Source organism: Aegilops tauschii, chromosome 2, assembly GCF_002575655.3.
Source record: "Aegilops tauschii subsp. strangulata cultivar AL8/78 chromosome 2, Aet v6.0, whole genome shotgun sequence".
NCBI lineage: Eukaryota > Viridiplantae > Streptophyta > Magnoliopsida > Poales > Poaceae > Aegilops > Aegilops tauschii.
Genome location: NC_053036.3, coordinates 45390144 through 45396143, shown reverse-complemented (window position 1 = coordinate 45396143; position 6000 = coordinate 45390144). Strand labels below are relative to the sequence as shown.

General features: G+C 54.7%; 1 pseudogene; it reads left to right on the top strand.

The window, feature by feature from the left end:
- Positions 1 to 2732: 2732 nt before the first annotated feature.
- Positions 2733 to 4542, top strand: LOC109736059 (probable serine/threonine-protein kinase PBL18; annotated as a pseudogene).
- The last annotated feature ends 1458 nt before the right edge of the window (positions 4543 to 6000 follow it).

Below are 6000 nucleotides of genomic sequence, written 5' to 3'. Positions count from 1 at the left end.
CAGGATTAGAGTCCTTCCTAAGCTAATCACCCCAGACAAACTCTTTGGCTCCAATCATTTCCCTGTCGATCACCAGTGCACGACCATGTTTACTGCAGTAAACTTCAGACGGTGATTACCATTTAACCGGAGCGTTTTTCATCGATCTACCACCATAGTTGAAACCTCCCCTGGAAGAACTTACCACTAGACAACTGGTTCCAGCCCATCGCCCTCGCTACATGCCAGTGCACGCGGTGACCACGTTAATGGCATCACAGTGCGCGCGCTCTGTGCGCAGTGGCCGCGTCCAGTGGCCGTTTGTGCTTCGGCACCTCCTCCTCTCGTCGCCTTCGCGCGCGTGATCATGTCCCTTGTCTTCCTCTTGTCGTCGCCGTTCCCCCGGACAGCTCACCGCCTCCGGCAGCTTCCTCACCGACGCAAGCCGCCGCGCGCCCACGGGCGAACAGTGGCGGTTTGGCTCAGAGCTCGCCGTCTTCTTCCTTCCTGCGCTCCCTTGGCCGCCTCTTCCCCGTGAGCTCTCCCTCCTGTTCCCTCTCGTCGCCTACCTCCAAGCTCTCGAGCACGCACACGCGTCCGCGGCGACGGACACGTATCCACGACGGCGCCAACTCGGCCTCCTTGCCTCTCGCCTATACAAGCCCACCCCGAGGCCTCTCGACCTCACCATCGCCTTTGCCTCACTCCACTACCCCTCCCAAACCTCTTCCCCGAGCACTGGAGCCCCTCTGCTCGTCCTCCGTCCGCCATGGCCGCCGCCCCGTCCGGCCTAAATCCGAGCGAGTCGAGCTCTCTCCCTCCGTTCTAGCACCACCAGAGGCCTCCTCATCCACCCTAGATCCACCCCAGTGCCCCCATTCCTTCTCCTGTGGCCTCTGGCCACGAGTTCCCCGGAGCCCGGAGAGCCCTGTCCGCCGTGGCCATGGTCCCGCCCTGCCCGATGCTCCCTGACGTTCGAGTGGTGGAGGGACGGGTGCGCCTCGCTGTCCTGAGCACTCCGGCGGTCCAAGCTCCGCCGGAGGTGGCCCGAGTGGCCGGAACGAGCGCCGGCGCCGGCGGCCTCTCCTCTGCTCTGCGTGCGGTGTCGGGGGAAGAAGGAGAAGGAGGCGGGAGGAGAGAGTTGACCACGCGTGGACCCCGCGGCCCCACGCGTCAGAGACCCAAGCCCTGGGCCTGCACCCTGCTGACTGGATTAAGTGGAGGCGCAAACCCGTCAATGTGAGATGAATCCTATGAGACGTCACCTGAATCGCAACCAAACTGTCCGCTTCGCACTTGTTCGCTCTTGTCCCTCCTGGTACCAATAGCCAGGGAAGCATAAGAGAGGCACCAACTTTTTGCTATACCAGCTTTTTTTTGGGATTCTTTCTTGTGGAGGGTTCTGAAAATGGATGAACAGTAAAACCACACGAATATTATAGTATTCCATGTGCAAAACAGAGATTTGTGAAAACATGAGTATTTACAAAACTGAGGGTTTGATTGCGGGAATATGACTGATAATTCGAAACGGTGCCTGTGCTCATCTGCACCCGATGAACAGTAAAATTCAAAAAATAGCAGAAAAATTCAAAAGAAAATTTAATATATTTTTTTGCATGCAAGACGCTTGAGTGCGCTAGGTGCGTGCAAAAATTCATGGGTAAATGACATTCGAGGAGCCCGCGTAAAAAAGACAAAATCGGCTATGAGTTTTTTCAAACTTACTCATAGGCCTAAAATTTGTCTTTTTTGCCACGAGATCCTCAGATGTCCAAACTTCACCAAATTTGGCATGGACATAACACATTCAACCATCTTGCACCACAAAAAAATCAATTTTTTTTATTTTAATTGCTATTTTAAATGATTTTACTGTTCATAGCCGGGAGCATCTACACCTGGGTGCAGAATAGCCGTACTCGAATATGACGAACACTTTATAATCCTAAAAAAACATGTTCAAGACTCAAATCAACTTGAGAGCATATGCAAGGATTTAGGTTAGGTTATCATTGTGCAACTTATGAACTTTGCCATGTTCGTAGTGCATAGTTATGCAAAATAGAAGGTTGAGTGGATCATAAAATTTCCTTTCGCTGAAACTAAAAACAAAGCAAAAAATAAATAAATAATCCTCTTTTCTATTTACCTTTTTTTTCGAATCAAACGGATACATTGTGTCACCAAAGCAAAATTCCCTGTTTTCTATTATTTCCCTCCATTTCTCTATGAATCAAAGAGGCCTTACCATCCCGTGATTACTATCTCGCTCAATTGTGCATTACCTAATTGTGAGTTGATTTTAAAAGTTTATTCATACATTTATATAAAAACCTCACATATTCCCCCGCAAAGCAAAACGAAATAATAATCTAGAAACGTGCTTACCCATGTAGTAATAATTTGTCCAGCTAGTGTAGGAAAAACGGAAAAAAAATGTTTGTTCTTATGGTTTGAGAAAATGTGAAATCAACATTGGAATTTTGAAGCAACTGTAATTTGTTGCACGTTCCTTTCTCCTCCCCCCGGACATTTTTCTGCCCGTGCTACTTACATTTCCACGCCTCAAAAGGCCAAACCCTCTCAAACTGCAACTTGTCGACGTGGACAGGCCGAGCAAGCTAGCGGAACGCAACAAAAATACGTACGTACGCCATGGTTTCTAGCGGTGGAAATTATGAAATACTACATCTGGTATAAAATATCCTACACGTTTTAATCAAGAGGCTGAGGCTGGAGATCGACGTGTAGGGCGGCTCGTGCTCGTGCTTGACTTGCTATGCCAAAGCGGAAGCCCCCGTGGAGAGGTCAGTCAACAGAGTGGTCGATCCAAGCAAGCTGCTGCCGGTGCTGCCGCATATCACTCTCGAGAAGTCATCAGAGGCGCCAACCCAACGAACCTGTCCGGTCGCTTCCCCCCTCGTTATATCCTTCTTCGTCTTCCACCTCCGTACCGTGACTTTGTTGCTCCGTTTGGATCAATCGGCCGGAGCTCTGCATCACCTAGCCGGGGAGCAGAGCAGATAAGCTAAGCTTCGGCGGCCATGGGGAACCTTTGTGTGTGCATGGGCGGCTCCGCCAAGTGCGCCAGCGCGTCCACCCCCTTCCAATCAAGTAAGCCGCTCGCCGCCGTCCTCGATCTCTTTGTTTCTTGAATTTTTTTTTGTCGAGAGATCATCGATCAAGGGAGGGAATTAATCATGTGGATGCGTGGATTGTGTTTCGTTCAGAGGTGAACCCGAGGAGCAGCACCTCCAACTCCAACTCCAAGGCGTCGCGCCGGAGCAGCTCCGGCCCGGAGAAGCCGGCGGAGGCGCCGACGACGGCGGGGGAGGCGCAGGCGGTGCCGCCGGCGTCGCTCAAGTCGTTCAGCATGGCGGACCTGCGGGCGGCCACCAAGAACTTCGGCTCCACGTCCTACCACGGGGAGGGCGGATTCGGGTGCGTCTACAAGGGGTGGATCGACGAGGCCACGCTCGCCCCCGCCAGGCCCGGCGCCACCAACGCCATGATGGTGGCCATCAAGAAGCTCAAGAAGGAGAGCTTCCAGGGCCACCGGGAGTGGCTCACCGAGGTCACCTACCTCGGCGACCTCCACCATGAGAACCTGGTGAAGCTCGTCGGCTACTGCTCCGACTCCGACAGCAACTAGCTGCTGGTGTACGAGTACATGCCCCAGGGCAGCCTGGAGAACCACTTGTTCCGGCGGGGCAGCCAGCCGCCGCTGCCGTTGTCCACGCGCGTCTCCGTCGCCGTCGACGTCGCCCGCGGCCTCCCCTTCCTCCACTCCCGCGACGTCATCTTCCGGGACCTCAAGTCCTCCAACGTGCTCCTCGGCCCCGACCACCGCGCCAAGCTCTCCGACTTCGGCCTCGCCCGGGCCGGCCCCACCGGCGGCAAGAGCCACGTCTCCACCCGCGTCGTCGGCACGCGCGGCTACGCCGCGCCCGAGTACGTGGCCACGGGCCACCTCTCGGCCAAGAGCGACGTGTACGGGTTCGGCGTGGTGCTCCTGGAGCTGATGACGGGGCGCCGCGCGCTGGACGAGGCCCGCGGCGTGGCGTCGGAGCTGCTGGTGGACTGGGCGATGCCGATGCTGCAGGGGGAGCGGCCCAAGGTGATACGGGTCATGGACACCAGGCTCGGCGGGCAGTACCCCAAGAGGCAGGCGCAGGACATGGCTGCACTCGCGCTCCGCTGCCTCCAGAACGACCCTAAGAGCCGCCCCTCCATGGCCGACGACGCCCTCCCCTCCCTCGAGCTCCTGCTGCAGCCAAGCGCCGCCAAGTCCTCCTCCTCCTCGACGACGACGACGTCATCCAGATCGCCGGCCGCGTCGGCGACGCCGGTGCACAGAGGCCACCGTCGTCACAAAGCATAGCTAGCTGGGAGACTCTGTTCATTTAATTATTGTGTTCAATTAGTGTGTTCATCTGTGCAGTAGAATAGAGTTTGTAGATTGGAAATTGGACTTCTTTTTCCCTCTCGTTTCAGCCGTTTGGAATATTGGAAGCATGAGCGTACGTACATTTGGGTACGGGTCAAGATTTTCTTTCCTCCTTTCTGTTGGAATTTTTTTGTCAAGTTATTAGGAGTTTATTAGAAGTAGCTCCCGACTGCACAGAGATTGGTGACGGCGACCATCCATTGTCTCAGTGTAGCCGTGTACACATCACTGGCTTGCAAATTGCATAATTTTCGCCATGCTGGCAGTAACTGACATGTGAACACTTCCTAGCCCCATATATAGGGATGTAAATGATACGGATAATTTCCGCTCCGAATCCGCTTCTGCATCCGTTTTTGAGGATATGGTATGCACTTGTATAAATCCCGCGGATATGGATGCGGATACGGATTTTGATCAACCAGATATCCGGTGGATGTGATAGAGGATATGAAATTGATAATATCCGGCGGATATGGATTATCCGGTATTTTTTGCAGATTTCCGAGGCTATCAAATAGGATTATCCGATAAATTTAGCCCATCAACAAGCCCAAATACCAAGTATACTACTCCCTCCCTCCCATAATGTAAGACGTATTTTGGCACTACACTAGTATCAAAAAAACGTCTTACATTATGGGACGTAGGGAGTACTAAATAAAATCACCACATCTCTACTTCTAATGGACGAGTTGGTTGAATAGTCTCCCCACTTTCGTCTGGTTTTTTTTCGACAGGTTTTTTTCGTCACCTCCCCCACCCCACCCCATCCCACGCAGCCACCAAAAAAACCCACACCCAACAAAAAAAATCCATCGACCCCATCCTTCGTTGCCCACTCCCATCGATCCCATCTATCGTTTCCGCCGCCGCCGCGAGAAAACTCCATCGATCCCCATCCTTGCCCACTCCCATCGATCGTTGCCACCACCGCCGCCGAATCCTCCGCCCCGCCGCCATTCCGCTCGTACGCCACTGCCGCCATTCCGCTCGCACGGTGCACCCCTCCCGCATGCCGCCGCCATCTCCCATCGCAATTGCTCGGGCGTGGAGCTCGTGTGCCATGAGCCATGAAGGCCATGGCATCCATGGCCGACAAGAAGGGACCCTCGGCCTCGGCCGTGGGCGCCTGATCGGGACACGGGGTCGCCACGTCGGCCGCCGCCAGCGCCTCATGGATATGCCTAGCGCCCTCTATGCCGCCGCCCATGATCGGATCACCACACCACCCGCGGAGGACGATGCCTCCGTGCCTGGCCGTCGGCTCCTACACGCCCGATGGGGCTGCCTCTCCATGCATTGAGGATGTCGTGGATGTGACGACGTGGAGACGAGGATTGCATTGTTGCGCCCCCGTCGCCGCCGCCACTTCCTACAGACTCCCTGACTCACAGTGCAAGACATCCCAACTCGGGTCCATCCGGGTAAACGCCGCAGCCGCCTTGGCAGGATCCCTTTTTGGCGGCTTGGATCCAGGCAAAAGAGGAGCGGAAGGAGAGAAGTACTGGTCTATGACTCGGGTCATGGGGATGGATGGATCTCTCGGTAATGGTGGATCCAGAGTTCCA